Source organism: Gopherus evgoodei, chromosome 1 (assembly GCF_007399415.2).
Source record: "Gopherus evgoodei ecotype Sinaloan lineage chromosome 1, rGopEvg1_v1.p, whole genome shotgun sequence".
Taxonomy (NCBI): Eukaryota; Metazoa; Chordata; order Testudines; family Testudinidae; genus Gopherus; species Gopherus evgoodei.
The window spans coordinates 129601797-129624231 of NC_044322.1; the positions used below are offsets into that span (position 1 = coordinate 129601797).

Here is a 22435-nt window from a genome sequence, read left to right on the forward strand (position 1 = left end):
TGTTTAACATTTTGAAAATGGAAAAGGGGATAAAGTATGATGTGGCAAAATTTCCAGATACCATTTAAGGTAGTCAAGATAAAAGAGACTGTGAGCATCATCAGAGAGATATTATAAAGCTCCATGAATGGGTGGCACAATGGCTGATAACATTTAAGGTTTACTAATCCAGGGCAATGAACAAATTACTGGGTTCTAAATAATCTGCAACCACTCAGGGAAAAAAAGACCTGGAATCACTATAGACAGGTCACTGAGGCCTGGTCTACACTACGCGTTTATACCGAATTTAGCAGCATTAAACCGATTTAACACTGCACTCGTCCACACAACGAAGCCTTTTATATCGATATAAAGGGCTCTTAAAACCGATTTCTGTACTTCTCCCCGACGAGGGGAGTAGCGCTGAAATCGGTATTGCCATGTCGGATTAGGGTTGTTGTGTCTGCAATTTGATGGTATTGGTCTCCGGGCGGTATCCCACAGTGCACCATTGTGATCGTTCTGGAAAGCAATCTGAACTTGGATGCATTGGCCAGGCAGACAGGAAAAGCCCCGAGAACTTTTGAATTGCATTTCCTGTTTGCCCAGATAGGAGCGCTGATCAGCACGGGTAGCCATATAGTCCCAAATCCAAAAAGAGCTCCAGCATGGACCATACGGGAGATACTGGATCTGATTGCTGTATGAGGAGACAAATCTGTTCTATCAGAGCTCCGTTCCAGAAGACGAAATGCCAAAGCATTTGAAAAAATCTCCAGGCTATGATAGACAGAGGCTGCAGCAGGGACTCAACACAGTGCTGTGTGACAAGCGTAATGGAAAGCCAAAGAATCAAATGGATGCTCATGGAGGGAGGACGGAGATACTGAGGATTCAAGTTATCCCACAGTTCCTGCAGTCTCCGAAAAGTATTTGTATTCTTGGCTGAGCTCCCAATTCCTGAAGGGTCAAAAACATTATCGTCAGTGGTTCAGGGAATATGTCGTCAATTTACCCCTCCTCACCCCCCCCCCAAAGAAAAGGGAAAAAATCACCCTTATTTAAGCTTTGTGTCCTGGAGATTCAGTCCTGGCAGATGGTGCAATAGGGCTGGTAACCGTCCTCATCATAGCAGCTGGAGGCTTAGCTCCTCTCCCCCTTCTCTCCCTTTCATGTCTAATGGAGATTCTGGACTATCATAGCAGCGGGAGGCTGTGCTCCTCTCCCCCTCACCTTTTAATGAGTAATGGAGATGTCCTCCCTGGAATATCATAGCAGCTGGAGGAGCATTTTATCTCACTAAAAAGTCAGTGTTTCTTATTCCTGCATTCTTTATTACTTCATCACACAAATGGGGGGATAACTGCCACGGTAGCCCAGGAGGGGCGTGGGAGGAGGGAAGTAACGGCAGGGGAACCCCCTAGAATGGCATGCAGCTCATCATTTCTGCAGGATATCTGGGGCTCTGACCCAGAGAGCTGTGCTCTCTGGTTCTCTAGTAGACTTGCCCCATATTCTAGGCAGGACTGACTCTATTTTTAGACAAAACATAAAGAAGGGAATGACCTGGGAAGACATTCCCATTTTTGTCCATGCGCCGCCGGCCGACCTCAGCGAGGCCAGCCAGAAGCACCCATGACAGCAGCAGACGGTACAATATGACTGGTAACCATCATTGCCAATTTCCAAAGCAACAGACAGTTCAATAGGGCTGGTAACCTTCTCTGCTACCTTGCAAAGGCAAATGAATGCTGCTGTGTAGCACTGCAGTACCGCGTCTGTCAGCAGCATCCAGGACACATATGGTGACAGTGAAAAAAGGCTGAAAGGGCTCCATGATTACCATGCTATGGTGTCTGCCAGGGCAATCCAGAGAAAAAGGGCATGAAATGATTGTCTGCCGTTGCTTTCATGGAGGAAGGATTGAGTGACAACATTTACCCAGAATCACCTGCGACACTGTTTTTGCTCCATCATGCATTGTGATCTCAACCCAGAATTCCAATGGGTGGAGGAGACTGCAGGAACTATGGGATAGCAATGGGATAGCTACCCACAGTGCAATGCTCCAGAAATAGACGCTAGCCTCGGTACATGGACGCACACCACCGAATTAATGTGCTTAGTGTGGCCGCGTGCACTCGACTTTATACAATCTGTTTTAAAAAAACTGTTTCTGTAAAATCGGAATAATCCCGAAGTGTAAACGTACCCTGAGAATCTTTAAAAAAAACGAAAGACAAACAAACAAATACAGCAGCAAATACAATGTTTAGAATGTCCAAAAACTAGTATAAAATAATTCTGAAAATATTATAATGCCATCATATAAGTCAATGGTGTGCTTTCATGTGGAATGCTATGTTCAGTTCTAATACCATTATCTCATAAAAGATATGGTAAAAATAGAAAAGATCTAGAGTCTGTATTTTAAATGATTGGAGGCATGGGAAAACGTTTGTCTGAAATGAAATTTAAATGAATGGGACTAAGAATGCAGAAGAATAAAATGGGACATAAAAGAAGTATAAATATTGCATTGTCCATTTCTACCACATATAGAGTTAGACTTGGATGAACCCTCTATAGAAAATGTTGAAAATCGATACTCAAACATTCCTTATGTAATCAATGCTATTTGTCTTCACACATAATACAAGAACATGGAGAAAGAAAGAAAGGAAGCAAGAAACTCATAACAAGAAAATAGCTTCTTTTTATCAACACATTTTTAATAACCTATGATAACCTATGAAACATTACAAGATATTACTGAGACCAACTGTTCAATAGGAGTAAAACAAACGATAGTAAGACATTTATGAAGATGAGAAGACATTCAGTGACTTTAGGTATGAAGGCATTTAAGGATATTGGACTTAAAACTGGAAGGTACTTAGCTTCTATTCCTTATCTAGCAAAATACTTAAGTACATACTTAACTTGAACAATGTGAGCAGTCCCAGTGAAGTCAATGGTACAATTCACATGCATACTGTTATGCACATGCTTAAGTGCCTTGCTATACTAGGGTCAGAATGCCCAGTGACTTACAGAATTGAGCCCATAAGCCCTCAGGCTTCAGAGGCCATGTGTATTCCCCAGCTTGTATGCACATACTTGATGAGAGCTAGCATGAGTATAAATAGAAGTGCAGCCACAGTAGCATAGACAATGGCAACAGCCAAATGGGAATGTGTACCCACCAGTTTCAGGCAGGTGTGTACTGGGCAAGACTGAGCTGTGCTCTGATTGAGCTAGCTCGAGTATATGTACATGAGCTGGGAAATCACACCCTTAGATTGTAGTATAGCCATAGCCAGAGTGCATGGCAATCACTATTTAGGTTTAGGAATAAATGTCTCACAAGATCTAGTTACTCCATAATTGTCCATTCCACTGTAAGTTTTCTTGCACCTTTCCTTGAAGCATCCAGTATTGGCCACTGTCAGAGACAGGATACTGGGCAAGATAGACCACTGGTCTGATCTGGTAGAGCAATTCTATGTTCCAAACTCTGTTCTCAGTTGCATCTTTATAAACTAACTCTCAATTCAATAGCTACTCAGGACATAAAACCAGTGTGTCAGAACAGAACTGTGTGTTTTAATTGTATTGGCTAATTTAGAGCTAGATTTATATTTAGTTCTATATCAAACCTTTTAAGACGTGGAACTTTACCAATTCAGGAAACGCTCAGTATAAAAAATTGCCATGGAGGAGTTACAATTCCTCTTCTGCTCCCAACCTTGCTGGGGAGAGCATAGAAGAGGAAGTGACTTCCTGCAGCTCTGAAAAGGATGCAGCTTATTTACCCTTTCCTGCCAGCTCAGCTCTGCTGATTGGCATGCTGGGGGCAGATCTTCTCTGCCCCATCCCTGCATACTTCCTTGAAGGTGACACCAGACACAGGCTCCTGCTTACCTCACTTCCATATTTCTCCCATGCACCCAAAGCACAATGAAAGGAGTCCTGACTGTGCACGGGACATAGGTTTTTCTTCATTTCTGATTTTCAGAATATAAGCTCATTGGGAAAATAACTGTTTCTTCCTGTTTCTTCTTTTTTTTTTTTATGGTGAAGAAAATTTTGAATTAACATGACAGAGGGGTGATAGCTTCACTACAGTTAAGGTTGAGACAAGCTTACTCTTTAACATGGGCACTGTATTTTACATTGAAGCTACAGTTAACAAAATAAAAATAAAGCAATAGCTTCCTCAGATTCTCTGAAATTTTTGTAATGCTAACTAATAAATGGAGTGACATTACTTTATGCATAAGTAATATTTTCCAGAGGATAAAAACAAATTACATGAATTTAGAAGAAATTACACATGCTTCATAATGCTCTCAACAAAACAAAAACCAACACAGGAATAATTGGTGCAATTTATAGTCCAAGGATGATATAGTTTTGCAATATGAGTAGGGGTATGGCTACACTTACAGTTCTGCAGCGCTGGGAGTTACAGCTGTCTTCGTACAGCTGTGTAGGGACAGCGCTGCAGTGTGGCCACACTGACAGTTACCAGCGCTGCAGTGTGGCCACATTTGCAGCATTTGCAGCGCTGTTGGGAGTGGTGCACTAAGGGCAGCTATCCCAGCGTTCAACTGGCTGCAACATGCTTTTCAAAAGAGGGGGCTGGGGTGGAGTGTGACAGGGAACATGGGGGAGACAGAGAGAGTGGATTTTTGGAGGTGACACTGTGTCAGCTCCCTGCCTTGCAAGTTCTAAGGACTGGAAGACACACAGCACCAATCTGCAATCAATTTAAAAGTTTCGAGCCCTTCCCCCACCCCTCTCTTATTCACTAAATGCAAATTATGCACTCCTAAATAGCCTTCAGACCACATATGCAGCTGCTCAACACGGACTCCTCCCTCCCCCTTTGCCGTGTGACTTTTTTCTTCAAGCAAACAGCTGTGAACCTTCCAAAGCAATTCCCCTGCCTGCCTCCGCTCGATTGAGCAAACAGGAGCTGTGTTTGTTTTTTTAGATAAGCAGCTTGGGGGAGCTCGGAGTTCAGCCATTCTTCCGGTTTGTTGTAAGCAGGCATTCTCGGATACCTCCTAATACCCTGGAGGCCAATAACAGCGCTTTTGGTGGCCACACTTGATGAGTTGCAGCACTGGATGTGCCTTGCAGGTGTGGACAGTTACTAAGTTGCAGCGCTGTAAACCCACCACCAGCACTGCAACTCTCCAGTGTAGCCAAGCCCTCTGTCTATTAGCTAATGACAATTACATCTAAGAAATTCAGAATGCATGTAGCAATAAAAGTCACACTCAAATGATCTGACGTGCAGGCAGCAGTGAGGACAAAGAGAATTTATGACCTGTACACACCTATTGAGTCCCTGGAGATGCAAAGGCCCCTCTGACCTGTACACAGGAGCAGGAGGAACAGGTACAACCCATCTAAAAATAGCAACAGCTCTAGAATATATATAGTTATAATGAAAAATAGGGCAAAGGGAGGATTCCTTCACAGCCCTTTTCACATTACAATTTGCAATGCAAATCTAAGTATTTCAACCACTGAAATTTATCTCCCCGGTTAAAGATTACCATAATAAATCATGTGCACCATTTCAACATTCAAAGTATCCTTTAAATGCTGTGTTAAAGTGACTTCTGTAAATCAGAAAACTATTTATGGTGGTATTTAAAGTGAGGAAAAAAAAACAATGGCAGCCATCCTGAAGTAAATACATCATAATAGCTATCTATTGTGAAGAATTCCTATAATACATTATGATTGCTTTGCCAGTAACATCACTTTGGGATTAGAAGGGAACTTGATTCATTTTAATAACAACATCTACCAGTAATTACTCCTAGCCCTACAATTAGTTTAGGTAATTAATGAGTGGAACAGGAGTATCCACACATAACAGAAAGAGAGAAAAAAGTATTGCTGTTTCTTTAAATCTCCAATGTATCACGACGCTTACATCATGCTGCGTTGGGTTACATCATGTTACGACCAGTGATGTAACCCGTCGCAATGCAATGCACACATCGCACTCTGTCAGTGACTTTAAAGAATAGCACTTTTATATTATCAGCTTGTCCACATAGTCATTGCTACCAAAGATACATTTTGTGTAGTGTTAATAAAGACATTGTATTTCTGGGATTACATGAATGGAACTTTTGTTTTTAACGAAAATGGGGAAGTAAAAAATGCACCATAAATATATTTCAAAATACGTAACAAATGTGTACATCATGCAAATATGCTGCTCCAGTCTTGAAATGTAAAGCTCATCTACCCACACAGATACACCAAATGGCATACTTAGGAACAAGTAAGTCAAGAAAGAAATGTCAAATCCTGTCCTTTCACATCTTCATTATAAATATGAAATATGTCAATGTTCTGTAATGGTGGCATTTTATGGAAAGTATGCTGACTGTTTTAGAATGAGGGTGGAATATATCTATTTTACTATATATAGGGGATATTGCTGTGTAAATCTGAACTTTCAAACAATATAGACTTACAGTACACTATATAAAACATTACATAGTAGTAATTCATAACTGAATTTGTGATTTGGAGGGGAAACATGAATGTCTTTCATGTAAAAAATGTCAGATGTAACATTAAAGTAGAAGTTAATGAAACCTCAGACTTAGATAATGTAAGGATACATTTTTATTTGAGAATGCAACATCCATGTTAGTGATCATCCATAGCTCATTTCCCTCAATCCCTCTCTGTGAATAAAGTCTTTTCATTGTTTCTCAACTTTGGTTTTCCTTTCCACCCCAGGGTAATAAGTTTTCTTTAATGTATAATAAACTCTGTTAGGATATAGATATTCAGGCCTGTCTGTAAAGGCCTATACTTTAAGAATTTAGGTGCATTCTTATCAGTTAGCTAGTTATAGAGGTATAAAAGAATCAAAATCACTGTCTGTCTGTGGAATGGCCTTCTCTTACTGTGACAGGCTAATGGCGTCACCTAAGATGTAGTTAGGCAGCCATAAGCTGGGAAGTGTATGGTCACTTCCTCACATTCCAAACTAGTCACATTGAAAGAAGATGCTCTTGGGGTTGTATGCAATACAATCCTGTCCTTATATTCCTATCACCTCCAGAGAAAGGGAAGAGCCTAGAAGATGTAAAAGGAAACTTAGTTTGATAACATGCTGTCTGGCAAGAACTCACTTATCAATAGACACAGCTGGAAAACCCTTATGTCTGTATAGATGTAGTTGTGAAATCCTCACTTCTGTATTGTTTTGTATGCTTATTTGCATGGTTTCTGTCTGGTTCTGTGATTGTTTCTGTCTGCTGTATAATTAATTTTGTTGGGTGTAAACCAGTTAAGGTGGTGGGGTATAATTGGTTAAATAACCATGTTACAGTATGTTAGGATTGGTTAGTAAAATTTCAGTTAAATGATTGGTTAAGGTATAGCTAAGCAGAATTCAAGTTTTACTGTATAGTCTGCAGTCAATCAGGAAGTAGGGGGGGAGAATGGGAACAGGGACGGGGATGGGGGAATTGGGATCATGTTTTGCTAAAGGAAGAAATGGGAACAGGGGATGGGAACAGAAACAGGGACACAGACAAGGCTCTGTGGTATCAGAGCTGGGAAGGGGGACACTAAGGAAGGAAACTGGAATCATGCTTGCGGGAAGTTCACCCCAATAAACACTGAATTGTTTGCGCCTTTGGACTTCAGGTATTGTTTCTCTCTGTTCATGCGAGAAGGACCAGGGAAGTGAGAGGGTGAAGGAATAAGCCCCCTAACAAACTCTCACACAGTGGTATAGTGGTAAACAAAGAAGTGGGTAAACTAACCCTCAATTAAACTTCATATTCCCCAAATGAGAAATGGATAAACTCTGTTTACCCACATTTACCTTTAACTACACTACTGCACTCACACAGAATCTTTCAATTGGTTGAATAAAGACACAAACATACACATTAATTCTTTTTCTCATTTCACACTCAATTTATTTATCTCAAGATGCACTGGTATTTAGAGCTAGATTTTGAATACACAATCTTGTCTCCAGCACATGGCAGAGCGGTATTAAACTTCCCCTCAAGCAAACTCATTGAGTCACAATCTCCCTCCTGATTTTCTCACTGCTCCGGTGGGGAGTACACTATACTTGGACTATACACAACACACCATATGGTGTCTGGTGACCTGGTCATGTGTAGCTACCCTTTCCCAAGCCCCTTCTACCTATGTACTCAGAGGAGGATATAGTGGCCGATTCTCCTCCAGTGCTGCTCCACTTAGTATACCACACCAGAGAATAATGGGGTCTCTTACTCTCCCTTGCATGGCTATGCAAGCCAGATCATGATTCAGAACTTAATTAGGTATCCTTTTTAATATTAGTCTTAGAAATGCTTAGGCAGGTGAACAGTTATTAGTACAAGATCATACAAAATGATAAATTAAGGTTGGATTGAGAATTTGCTGGGCAAGGATAAACATACTGTAGTCTCTAACTCTTTCTCATTATACAAAGCTGGAAAATTAAATCTTATTGTGACATCAGAAAATAGGAGCTACTAACTATAAAATAGTAGAAGTCAGAAACTTAAAAATAAATTAAAAAAAAATGATTAATCCACTCCAGAGCTTCTCAACCATTCCACATTGTGATCCTGTGTTAAAAACAGACAAATTTTCACAAGCCTCCATCTCATACTTTCTGGACTCCTATTCCATCTGCCATAAGGAATGGGAAGATGGTCATGAAGCCCCTGCATCTGTTTGCAAATCTCTCTGGTGTATCTAAAAATACGAATTAAGGTCCTGATTCTACTGCTCTGAGTCACACTAAGTGAGTAGTGTTCCATAATCTGCAAGTAGTCCCATGGAAGTCTGTAAGGCTATATGCAGAATAAGCACTACTCAGCGTAAGGGTAGAATTGCATCCTACATAACTGATTGTAGAAAAAAGAAGAAAGCTATCTTCTCTGAGCCCAGATATACAGCCAAAGAAAATGGAATTAAATTAATGTAGCAGGTTTATGTGGAGAACCCACAAGGTGTCTCAGAACAGCAATCAGAATATCACTACTGATCTATAGAAAACAAGCAACAAGATTTTGAAGCCTTGTGCAAAACTGGTTTTTCTAAACAAGTGATTGTGTTCGTTTTATTTTCATTAGTGGAACAATATATTCTAGAATATTCTACCATGTAAAAGAAAGTCCTATGCCCCATGTCCACCCAAGCAGCAACAAATCATGACGTGACAACCTAAGTAATCGTAGCCAGACTTCTGTTAATGAGCATTAAGTATAGTACAGTGATATGAAAAATTCATCTGTTTAATTCGTCACCCACAAGTAAAGTCATTAGCAAAATGTGGTTTTGTCTTTTGATGTTGTAGCATCATATTTCATATATATAATGCAAAGGGAAAAATGGCATAATTGTCTGTTCTCATGGTGGTGCTTTTTGGAATGGAAAGACAGAAAATGCAAGCTGGCATATGAAAATCAAATGCAGGCAGAGACTATAAACAGCACAGATCGGCAACCTTTGGCACGCGGCTCGCCAGGGTAAGCACCCTGGTGAGCCAGGCTGGTTTGTTTACCTGCTGCATCCACAGGTTCCACTGATCATGGCTCCCACTGGCTGTGGTTCTCTGTCCCAGGCCAATGGAGGTGATGGGAAACGGCGGCCAGCATATCCCTCGGCCTGCACCACTTTCAACCGCTCCCATTGGCCTGAACCGGCGAAATGCGGCCAGTGAGATCCATGATCGGCTGAACCCGCGGACGCAGCAGGTAGACAAACCGGCCCGGCCTGCCAGGTTGCTGACCCCGATATACAGTTTCAGAGACAGTTATAGATAAGCAACACTAGTATATTTACTAGCTACATAACTTATGCATGTAAGCTACTACAATGTCAATATTCTCTGAAATTTAAAATGAAATACATCAATGGCTGAGAAACAGTAGGAGCATCAGGAGCCTTTAAAAGCACCAGTCTCATGCAGTTTTAACCCTAGGATGAATTATCTGCAGACCATGATTTACTGTCTCCAGGACCTTGGAGATATGCTATTTGTATCTCCTGTAGTCTTACTGGGGACACAGAAAATAATATATCTTGACTCATCATATTGTCAGTATTTTCATTTTTGTAATACAGAACCCCTCTCTTCTGCCTTAAAAGAGACAGTCCAACTATTTATTGTGTCCAAACGTGCATCTTAAAAATATGGAAATATTTATTGACACTATATAGTCAGAGATTAGATTTATTGGCATTATGAAACAATATGTCTGGTTCAACATAAAATAGCATGGTTATTATTATAGCACTGTGCAGATGTAATGAGTTGAAGAGTATTTTTAGCATTTATTTGCTGTAATAAGATGACATCAGAGAGTCAAAAGAAAAGTCTTCAGCAAATTGGAGAAAATTAACCAGAAGACCTAGAGATTTTGATTAATGTTGACAATTCTGTTTCTGCATAGTAAGTTTAATTACCAGGCTCTTCTCTGTAATACATTTTACTTTGTGCACAGATGTGGTAATCATGAAATGTTGTGTCCTGAAGAGTAAACACTTACTAGGGATGGAGTGCGGGCAACAGACACATACATTGTGGTTTGAGAAGCAGAGTAGATACACCTTCCCTTTCCTTCTCTAATTTTCAGTTAAATTCATTAAGTAATAGTTTTGGCTTGTACTTTATCCTCAATATACATATGTATCTAGAGCACACAATTCAGCAAAAGTTTTGCCACAAAAGTATTTCATTTTATTTTAGTTTGAGTTATAGGATAATGTACCAAAACACAATTCACTCATTAAAATACAGGTTAGAAGTGCATTTAAAGTGATAAATAAACAATGACCATTTTTACAATATTTTCTTCAATGCCTTGAGGGATATTTTTGTCCTGGTAGCTTATATGCTTTTAGTGAGAATGGCCATGTCCAATATGTATCTGTACATCACTTAGCACAATAGGGTCCAGTCGTCATTGGTGCTACAGGATGCTACTGTAATATAGATTAATCAATAGTGTTATAGAGTTTAAGGCCAGAATGGACCAGGTACATCACATGTCCCCTTCTGTATATAACAGGACCTTAAGTTTCACCCAGTTACTCCTGTACTGAACCCAGTAATTTGTGTCAGACCATAGCATACTATATATAAAAATAATAAAGTTAGAATGAAACAATAAGTCTATGTCCAATTGTCTTTTGTTTCACTGGCATGGGCATACCCTGAAAATGAAAATTACATGGGAAGCAATAAAGTTAACAAACGGAGACCCATATCACCTCCTCCATTCTTTAGGATTTAAAAAAGGGACATATTCACATTAATTGAACCCAAAAATGCACTATGGTAATTCTGCTGAAAAGAGAGGTTATTAAGTATGCTTTCTTGCCATCAATCCACCACTACTAGCCTATCAAAATCAGCAAGGCACCTGGAGATAAATGCAAATTAGAGAACACAGTATGGTGTAGTTGGGAATGGAATTAAGTCGAAGTCACTTTAACACTGGATGTTGTCCAAGAAATCCACAGCAATTTATGTCACATTTTCCATACAAGTCTGTTTCAGTAATATCTCCCAGTCCAAAGTTTCTATACAACTTCAGAGAGTAGAAGTGCCTGCAGCAATCAAGGAGCCAGCCACTGGCCCCCACCAATATGAATATCCTAGATAATGATAAACTAAAGAAAAGTCACTAGGAAACATAAGATGTACACCTGAAATCACAAAGGGGATCTGTATTACCCATTTGAGAGGTAAACAAAAATGACAAATTCCTTATGTATTCATAACTAACATTCCATTTTGTCCTAGTGTACTGTCCATAAAAACCCTAACAACATCTCACATGAAAGACAGATTGACTTCAATCCTATTCTCCTGGGAATTCATTCCAGAAGTAGCATGATGGCAATGGGCCAAATTTGTAAAATGATAATCTAATGAACAGGAACAACAATCAAGAAGAGAACTCCATCCATTACACAGAAATTTTTTTTTATGTAATAACATTTGTATAATACCTTTCATCCCAAAGGATCCCAAAGTTCTATGCAGGTCATGGGCCAAATTCAGCAGTGAGGCTAAGTGTGTTCTATCCAAAAGAATAAATGGACACAAATCTGACATCAGGAATCATAGCATTCAAAAACCAGTAGGAGAACATTTCAGTCTCTCTGGTCACTCAATAATAGACCTCAAAGTGGCAATTCTTCACCAAAAATCTTCAAAAACAGACTCCAACTTGAAACTGCAGAACTGGAATTAATTTGCAAACTAGATACCATCAGATTAGGCCTGAATAAAGACTGAGAGTGGTTGGGTCATTACAAAACCTAAATTTAATTTCCCCAATACTAATTTCTCCCTACTGTTACTCACACCTTCTTGTCAACTGTCTGTAATGGGCCACTCTCTTACCACTTTAAAAGTTATTTTTCCTTCCTTAATATCTTGCTGTTAATTGATTTATCTCATTAGACTGACCTAACACTTGGTAAAGCACCCTCATCCTTTCATGTATTTATACCTGCTCCTGTATTTTTTACTTCACACATCTGTTAAAGTGGGTTCTAGCCCACAAAAGCTTATGCCCAAATAAATTTGTTAGTCTCTGAGGTGCCACAAGGACGCCCCATTGTTGTTGTTGAGTTTTTTTGTTTGTTTGTTTTGTTTTGCTTTTTGTTGATACAGACTAACACAGCTACCACTGAAATTTATGCTCTGAAGGAATCTGAATTGGCATAATTAGGCATAATTATGCCTGGCCCATTCCACTTGCATGTTATACCAACTGGGACTCTCTTTAGACATCCAGGGCCCAGTTCTGACCTCACTTAATTAGTATAGTGGAAGATCCCCTTTATACTTAAATAGATTCACATTTACTTACCAACATGCAATTTATCCCATTCCCTTACACATCACATCTGAATTTGGCCCACTCAGTCCAAATGAGCATTGGGGCCCATTGAGTCCATGATGAAGTAACACAAATTTGAAGGGACCAAAAGGAAGGAGTGGAACAAGAAAAGCAAATAATAAGAGGGTACAAAAGGATGTAAGTTAAACTAGATCAATTCCTACTTTAATATACAACTTAAATGACTTCTGGATTCTCACTTACATCAGATTTTACTCCCTCTCCCACATTGCTAGAAAGGTGTAAGAAGTTCTAAGGCAGGGGTTTTCATACTGGAGGTTGGGACCCCTCGGGGAGTCATGTAGTTATTACATGGGGGAGTCGCGAGCTATCAACCTCCACCCCAACCCCGCTTGCCTCCAGCCTTTATAACAGTGTTAAATATATTAAAAAATGTGTTTAATTTATTAGGGGGGTTGCACTCATTGGCTTGCTGTGTGAAAGGATTTGCCAGTAAAAAAGTTTGAGACCCACTGGTCTAAGGAAACCTGAGTGTAAGGAGAATAAAACTTACATTACCCTCAACCTCATCTCTGAATGTTGCCCTTAGGCAGAATGAACACTGAAATGCAGCCATCTTTGGAATGGAATCATGGCAGCTGTTTTCCAACAGTAATACTACATAGCATTTTGGGGATAAATGAAGAATAACTTGTGAAAATGAAATTATAAGAGAAGTTTAGGCAGACTGAGCACAATTGTCTAAATGGATACAGATAAAGATGAACAAAACAATATTATGTGAGTTAATCTTCCACATAACATATTACAAATGCTTTTGAGTGTGTATCAGGACATTTACTATACAACATGAGATATTCCCCAAATAGTTATTCCCTCTGTGGCTCTCCTATCCTTAACAGCTGTGCTTGACACTTTTCAGATAATCGCCTACTGTAGGATGAAATTCATCTATGGAGCGGAGTTCAAACTACTTAATCTCTGGGGCTACATAGCGGGACCTTATAAAAAATTGGACACACAGAAGATATGCAGAGGTTTGGAGGGCCAAGACTGAGGCAGACCAAAGAAGCTGCCACAGATTTGTTTCTTTACGCGGAACCACTGGTACTGATGCCATTTGTGCACAGTATGAAAACTGTAGGAAAGCAATACCAATAATTTATCTCATAGAGCTTCCCCTAGTTAAGATCAACACTTATAAATTTAATACAACTCATGCCTCCTCCTCCTAACCTAAAAGAAGTGACACTGTTATTATGTTGTTAGATCATATAAATGTCTCTGAGCCAGCGTACAGTAAAATATGCTTGTATTTCAGTATCCTTAGTTTCTGCTATAATTGAGACCTTTGATGTAAATTGATAAGCTAAGTTTATGTTTGAGAAACAAGGTGGGTGAGGTAATTTCTTTTATTGGACCAATTTCTGTTGGTGAGAGAGAGACAAGTTTGTCTCTCTAATATCCCGGGACCTACACAGTTACAACACTAGTTACAGCTGTTTGGTCTTTTTGGTTTTTTGATTGAAAAGCACCTCAAACATGCAGGCTAACATGTTTTAAATCACCTCAAAATCTTTTTTTCTATTCCATAAGACAAATCATATCATATCTTTGTTCAGCTTCCAGACAGGAGTCTCTGAAGCAAACACAGTAATATATCAAGATACTCTTCATAACAGATTTTCAAGATGTTCAGTAAAAGTCAAATTCTGCACGCTTTGCAGCCATGCAACCAAACTAAAACCAGGGGTATCAAACAGATATAAGTGGTCTTGCTGGGAATACATCCCATCTTACATTCACTACTGTATGTCTTGATTCATATTTGACCATGAAAAGCCATTTCTACTGGCATGTTTAAACTTAACTATTGCAATGAAGCTTTCATGCAATTTTACCAATGATCAGACTTGAATGGATTTTGGTACCCCACAATACTCAGTCATTTTCTACTGTGAGATTATCTTATCCAGCAGTAAATGGCTCAAGATACTCATTATTAAAAACTTTCATGCTTCTTTATCATTCACATTGTTTTCTTTTTCTTTTCTTTTCTTTTAAATACAGTCTTTTTACTTTCTCTATTTTTATTGTATTTTATTTTGGCAGCAATAGGCAGTTGTTTCAAAAAAGCAATTGAAAATTCAGTTCGGTTGCACTGAATTTTCCACCTCTTGTGCCATTCAGAAATTACAAGATAAGTTTTTGTATTGCTCAGTTTGCTTACACCTAATGTAAGAAACTCGTATCAAACCCCATATTTGGAAATGAATAGCTGTCAAACAAGTAAACCCATTTTCAGACCTTAATTTTTAGTCAGTCAGTTTTATGGAATGTAATCAAAGTAAGCTTCTCGTAAAGAAAGCCACAGAAAATTTCCTGATTCCAATTACAATATTTAAGAGTCTCTTTTCTATGTGAATCTATTTTTATGTGCTTTAATTAGGGTTCTGGGAATGAAAGCAATCTGTCTTTTGGTCCCATCTTACAGTATGTGATATTGCTGTACTTATTTCAGGTGAGATACCACATTGTGAACAGTGAACAGCAAAATTCCCATTGACTGTACTGGAGCTAGGATTTTACCTTGAGAACATTTGGATCCCAAATTAGAATTACTAGGCAAAATTTTGGCCCCACTGAAGTCAATAGTAGTTTTTTCATTAATATGAATGGAACCAGGATTTCTGCTGAGGTCAATAAATTCTTGGTCTGCTAAGATAGCCAGTTATATTTTCAGTCTTTCATCAAGACACCGAATGTGGTCGAGGCTGCCATGCCAGGACATGACAGCAGTGTCCCTGTGGTGGGAAGACTGGTGCTTAACACCAACTACCAATCCTTATCACAGACCTGACTGATCACCCGCCCAGCTTAGACCTGCCACATCGTCAGTGGGCCCTTCTTAACCAATTCTTGTTCTGGACAAGACCTCTGCATAGCCAATCAACACCACTAAGGTCTTTGAGACAATACAAGCTGTACGCTGTGGTGCATATCAAACAATGATACACATTTTCAAGGAATGCCTGCTAACCAAAGTCAGCGGTGGGCTCTGAGAGCTCCACTTGGCCACTAAGAAAACTATTGCTTGGCATGGCAAACATGCAAATGTTAAATAAATAAATTCATTTTCAGTCAAAACCCACTTCCTAGGTTATTTTAAACAGCTGTATCATTGGGGTTGTTTTGAATAGCCAAATTTTAGAAACATTCCATAACAACTGAGCTCCAAAGATTTTCAGTTATGTGACACTCATATGCATAGTCACTTTGGACACTGCTCCAGTCTTTGGAGAGGGCTTTGAACCTTCTATGTTAACCACATTTTTATTATTTTTATTATAATGGTTTAAGAGTTTCCATAGTGCTCAGAACTGTGGATAACAGAAAAAAAGACACAGCTCTCTGCCCTAAGGAATGTAATCTATAAAGACAATGGAATTGACTGAAGGGGTGGTTTTAGCTTAGAATATGAACATCTCTATTTCTTCAGAAAATTTTAGGTTCTTTTTTTTTCTTTTTCTCTTTTTATATGCAGTTGTAGCATTTTATTGACAAGGGTGAGCATTTGCCACCTCCCAAAACAAGTGTATTTTAAAGGCCTGGATCACTTGGCTCAATGGGATGGGCAGAGTGAGCCAAGTACTGGTGTTAGCATGAAAGAAGGCACAAAAGCAGAGAGTAGAAAAGTGAAATGGACGGATCAGTAAGGCATCACAGGGGGAGAGAAAGGAAGGCGGGGGATATGATAAGAAATAAGAATTGCAGAGGTTAAGTTGTGCAGAGATTTGGGCGTCAGGACAAGAAGCTCAAACTTAATATGGTAGGCAAGGAAGAGAGAGTGGAGGGCTTGAAGAGGGGAGTGAGGTGTGTGGCAGATATGGAAATGTCCTACTGTTGGATGGTATTAGCCTTACATTTGATTTCATGGACATGGGCCAGTACCCTCTTCAGGCCCCAAACAGGCCTAGCTAACAAAAAGGAAAATAGAGATCTCAGCTGGGAACACCAAGACTGTATCTCGATGTAAAAATTTACAAGAACAACTTGCTAATTGTACCAGCACATCCCCAGACAGAAAGTCTGTTCTAGGAAGTGATAAGAGATGCTGTAAAAACAACTGTGCTCCGGAATTCCGCCCCCCCCCCCCCCGCCTTTGCTGCCCCCATGCACCTCCCTGGGTCCTGGAGCAGAGCGTTTGTCTCTCACTGTCCCCTGCAGATCCATGCTGCCTGTCTGCATTAACTGCCACCACAGGGCCCTAGTGCCCCCCCTACCAGGGTAGTCTGCCCTTCCTCCTTGGACCCTTTCATTTTCCGGTGGGATTCTCCACCAGTACAGCCGCCCCCATGCCTGCAGTCACTGCTCTTGCCTCATGCTGGGCAGGGGGCAGCCCCAGTGAGGCTACAGCAATGGGCAGCAGCAGGGGAGGAGGCACACATGTGATGGCAGCCTCCCTCCCCCCCCAGCATGGCATCCACCACAGGGGAGGGGAGGGGGATTCCTGAACCTGAGAGGGGCCCCAGTGCAGTGACAGTGGGGGGCTGAGTGTGCTGCCGTGTGGGAGAAGGGGGTCCCTACCCCAGAGCTCACTGCTGCCAGCAAGGAGAAGGCTGGGGGGAGTCCTTCTCTCTGGCTCCAGTCACAGGGCAGTCTACCTGCACCACAAACTCATCCCCAGCCCGGCCCCACCCCAGAGCCCACACCCCCAGCCAGAGCCCTCATCCCCCCCGCACCCCAACCCTCTGTCCTAGCCCTGAGCCTCTCCAACACCCCAAATCCCTCATCTCCAGCCCCAGCCCTCATCCCCCTGCACCCTAACCCTCTGCCTCAGCACTGAGTCCCCTCCCACACCCCAAACCCCTCATCCCCAGCCACACCCCAAATCCACCCCAGCCTTACCCCACAGCCCTCATCCCTGCACCCCCCCCCACACTCCCTCCCATCCCCAAACTCCCTCCTAGAGACTGCACCCTGCACCTCTCCTGCACCCCAGTCCCCTGGCCCAGCCCAGGGCCTGCACCCCAGACCTCCTCCCTCACTCTCAATCCCTCCCAGAGCTTGGGCAGGTGGGAGGTGAAGTTTTGGGGGGCAGAGTTTGGGCATGGGCAGGTTCTGGGCCCCACCAAAATTTCTACAAACCTGTCAACCATGTCGGCAAGAGCTGGCGTGCCATACCGGGGTGGACCGGTTTCCTGAGGCAGTAATTTAAAGGACTGGAGCCCAGGGCCCTTTAAATTGCTGCCAGAGCCCTGGAGTAGCAGCTGCAGGGCTCAGGTGGCGATTTGAAGGGCCCAGGGCTCCTGCCGCCACTACCTCCCCAGGCCCTTTAAAATGCCACTGGAGCCCCACTGCCGCTACCCAGGGCTCTAGGGACAATTTAAAGGGCCTGGGCCCTTTAAATAGCCCCCAGAACCTGCCGGAGCCCTGGGGTAGTGGCGGCAGGGCTCTGGTGCCAATTGAAAGGGTTTGGGGCTCCCACTGCCTCTACTAACCCGGCCGCTTTAAATAGCCACTGGAGCCCTGCCACCGCTACCCCAGGGCTCCAGCAGCAGGAGATGATTTACAGGGCCCCTAAAGGGTAGCAGCAGCTACAGCCCTGTGCCCTTTAAATCGCCCCCAAACCCCAGGTCTTCCAGCCACCTCTGCAGCTGGGAGTTCAGGGGGTGATTTAAAGGGCTTGGGGCTCCCAGCTGCTGCTACCACAGCTCTAGTCCCGGGCCCTTTAAATCCTGATGTAAAGGGCCTGGGGATTTAAAGGCTCCACCTCTTCCAGTGGAGGCCACGCCCCTCCTCAGGACTCTGGAGTACCGGCAAGTCCTTTAAATTACTTTCACCCCTGAGTCCATTCAGGGCCGGCTCTAGCCATTTCACCGCCCCAAGCACAGCGGCATGCCGCGGGGAGCGTTCTGCTGCTCACCGGTCCTGTGGCTCCGGTGGACCTCCCGCAGGCATGCCTGCGGATGCTCCACCGGAGCCGTGGGACCAGCGGACCCTCCACAGGCATGCCTGCGGGAGGTCCACTGGAGCTACCTGCCGCCCTCCCGGCAACCGGCAGAGTGCCCCCCACGGCATGCCGCCCCAAGCACGCACTTGGCACGCTGGGGCCTGGAGCCGGCCCTGAGTCCATTGTATTAAATGCAAAGATTATGCATTATTGTGGGCCAGGATTGTATGTAATCGCTCTCTGGGGGAAAGGAGATATGATATGAACCCTGGAAAGTATTATGAAATTCAAAGAAGTGCATTGAACAATGTGCCAGACAAGAATGAACTTTTTGGACAAACAGGGTCAAATGGTTTGCCTTAGGAATTGCTAGGGGAAGGTGAATACAAATTTCCCACCTTTTGACGCTATGCCCTCAGGGAAGGACCACTGCTTTTGATTACCTCTTCCTGGAATCTGAAGATCAAAAGACCAAACTATATAAAGGAAAGACTGAACTATTCAGGGTTGTGCTCGTTCTGAGCTAAGCTAAGGCTGTTCTGAAATTGAAACCAAAGAAAATCCTATTGTTGGAGCGGGAAGAACAGACTCTTGTAGAGGGGCATTTTAGCAACTAGACAGGATCCCAAGCCACTGCCAACTACTGGGATAGAATATCGATTATTTTGCTTATTGCCAAGAGAAGCTAGTTAAGGCCTTTGCAGGAACTTAAGTATAGCTAAGGCAAAGCTGAGACGGATCATGAGGAATGGGCCTGACTGCATCCTCTCTGATAAGCTGGGGTAAGTGTCTGTGGAAAAGAGGAAGTCTATCTATATTTGACTTCTGGCGTCTGTATATCAGGGCCCATGACACTGAAAACTCTACAAAAACACATCTCTATAACTAACTGCTTAAAAAGTCCTTGCTTCATGTTTTTTCTTTGATTGAGATGTTTTTGTGGTAATTGTAGCAGTTACTACTATAAAAGGAGTAGACAGGTCTGAAAGATTTGGATTTGACCTTTTGGACATTTGTTGGAATCCCTGGTGACAGGCAGATAGATGGCTACTGAAAATTTGTTGTTTGACCACTTATGACCCCTCCAGACCGTAGGTAATGATTGTTTGCAGGTGCTCTATAACCTGTTGTGCTTGAGACTAAATAAAGCAGAGACTTTGATTAAAGGAATTCTGGTGAGAGTGCTGGAGACTAATAAAGTTCTGGCTTAAAGAGAAAGCACTTGGTTTGTGTCAGCCATATAGCAGACAGAGGTGCTGCATCTCTTTTGGATGGTCCTGATACTGCCTCACAGAGAGTAAAGAAATCTCAGGTAGAAACTCCTGCCAGAGTACTCAGAATGTGTGTGGGCTGTGGGGAGGAGCTGATAAGCTTATTAGGATGTGTGTAGTTTGTTTTGTTTTTAATATGTTTTCTCTGTAATGCTTTCATCTTAAGAATAAATGTGCTTTTTTAGAAAGAGTTATGTGGTAACTTATAACTGCTAGCAGTTATCCTGTCATAAGCCCTTGGTGAGAAAGCAAAGCACAGACATTGGCCTGTTTAGGCAGTTTGGCTTGCTGGGGATAGGACAGTGTAGGCAGGGAAATGTGCAACCTGGAAAATCCCCAGTCAGGAAGGAGAGAGCGACGATGGTCTCTACACATGAAAGGTGATGGCTGAGAAATCAGGAGCTCATAGTGAGTCCCCTTGGTTGACCATGGAGGGGGAATACAGGTACAGTTGCCCTGAACTGTTATAGTGTAGTTGAAGCAACAGGAAAATCCACTCATTGTAGCTGCTTTCTTCCACATAAACTGGAAGGGAGCAAGATGGGAAATGGCTAAAGAGGGGAAGGTTGTAGTAAGTCAAGATGTGAGATAACCAAGGCTTGGACAAGTACAGCAAGAGAAGAGGGCCTGGGTTTTGGGTAGATTTCAGAAAAAGACACTACAGCATAAATCTAAAGTAACTCCATTACCATCAATGAAGTAAGTCCAGACTTACAGTTGTATATCTGAGAGCAGAATGTGAGCCCATATTCTGAATATAAAAAGTAAAAAAACACACATTTCAAAGCTACTTGCTAAAATAAAATGTCAAACATATAAGAAACAACCTATAGTAGATATTGTACAATCTTTTGAAAGCCAGGCAAAGAGCTTCTATTTAGAGAGCATTTAGAGTGCATGGAAACTGACTGCTCTTTTCTCAAAGATATTTTTAAAGGTTGTCCTAACTTATATTCAGCTACTTCACTTTCAAAGCACTTGGCATGTAGTGATTTGATATGATCCTTCAAGTCTTTTTTTTTATCAGAGGTATAGACATAAATTGCTTTCACTATTTCTCAAAATCGCATGTTTGCTGTCGCTGACTGGACTAATTTCTATAAAAGTATTGACATGCTGAGATTATTTGTTTTTAAATTGTGCATAATGCCTAGATGCCACTGTGATGGCCACATTACAAATGCATGGAATGTAACAGAGCAAATTAAGCAGGAATTGGACCTTTGCTGGTCAAGGTGTTCATGAAATATTTTCTCACTTCTAGAGGTAGCTGTACACGAGTGTTCTTGAGTAAATTCTAAAGAGCCATGTTTTACCATTTCTGTGGACAGGGTACTTCAGTCTCCAAGGCTGCTAATCCAGCACCTTTCATCAAAAGTAAATACATATACAAATTTCAAAAAGAAAACCTGCCTGAAGAGTGTTTGCAGAGTGATCCCTGAACAATAGATTTTGATTCAGACACAGTGGGATCTTCATATATGCTTAAGCTCAATGGTCAAATCAGCAGTTCACAAAGCTCCTTATTAGACTCATGAACAATATGATAACATTTTGGAACAGACTCAAGTGCACTCTATTTGTCTTTGGTATGAATGATTCCATCCAATCCCAAGTATGCTGTCGTCTCTCTTTCAACAAAGTATATTTGCTAACTGCTGATTCACTGTGGGACTTTAACCTTAAACTATCTCTGCTTTCTTTTTCTCATCTATAAATGGGGCTAATAATGCTGACCCAAGTTTCTGATCCTCAAATAAGAGTCAAACTACCAAAATGTGCATTTAAAATGGGATAACATTTATAGATTCATGAATTCATAGGTTCTTAAACCTATAGGTTCATGAGATAATCTAGTCTGACCTGTTTTCATGGGCCCAGCTACTCATGCATTGAGCTCAACACTTCGTACTTGATTATAGCATACCTTCCAGAAAGGCTTCCAGTCCTGATTTGAAGATTTCATGAGATGAAGAGTCCACCACTGCCCTGGGTAGTTTGTTGGTTAATCATCCATTCGTTCATATTAGCTAGTCTCTGCTTGATGAACGATTCCTTAGTACCCGGTATTTTCTCCCCATGAAGATACTTACACACTTATCAAATCACTTCTCAGTCTTCTTTTTGACAATTAGATTGAGCTCTTTAAGTTTCTCATTATAATGCACTTTCTCCAGCCCTGAAATAATTTTTGTGCATCCTTTCTGCACCCACTCCAATTTTTCAACATCCTTTTTCATAATGTAAACTGTATCCCTTTACTGAAAAATGTTATATGTACTGCTGTGTTACAACATTGTAAAAACTAACTATTGTATGTAGTGGTT

At 41.5% G+C, this 22435-nt stretch overlaps 1 protein-coding gene across 3 annotated transcripts in view; it reads right to left on the minus strand.

The window, feature by feature from the left end:
- The window catches only part of NLGN4X (neuroligin 4 X-linked), a 290649-nt gene that overhangs the window by 140821 nt on the left and 127393 nt on the right, over positions 1-22435 (minus strand). The window lies entirely within an intron of this gene.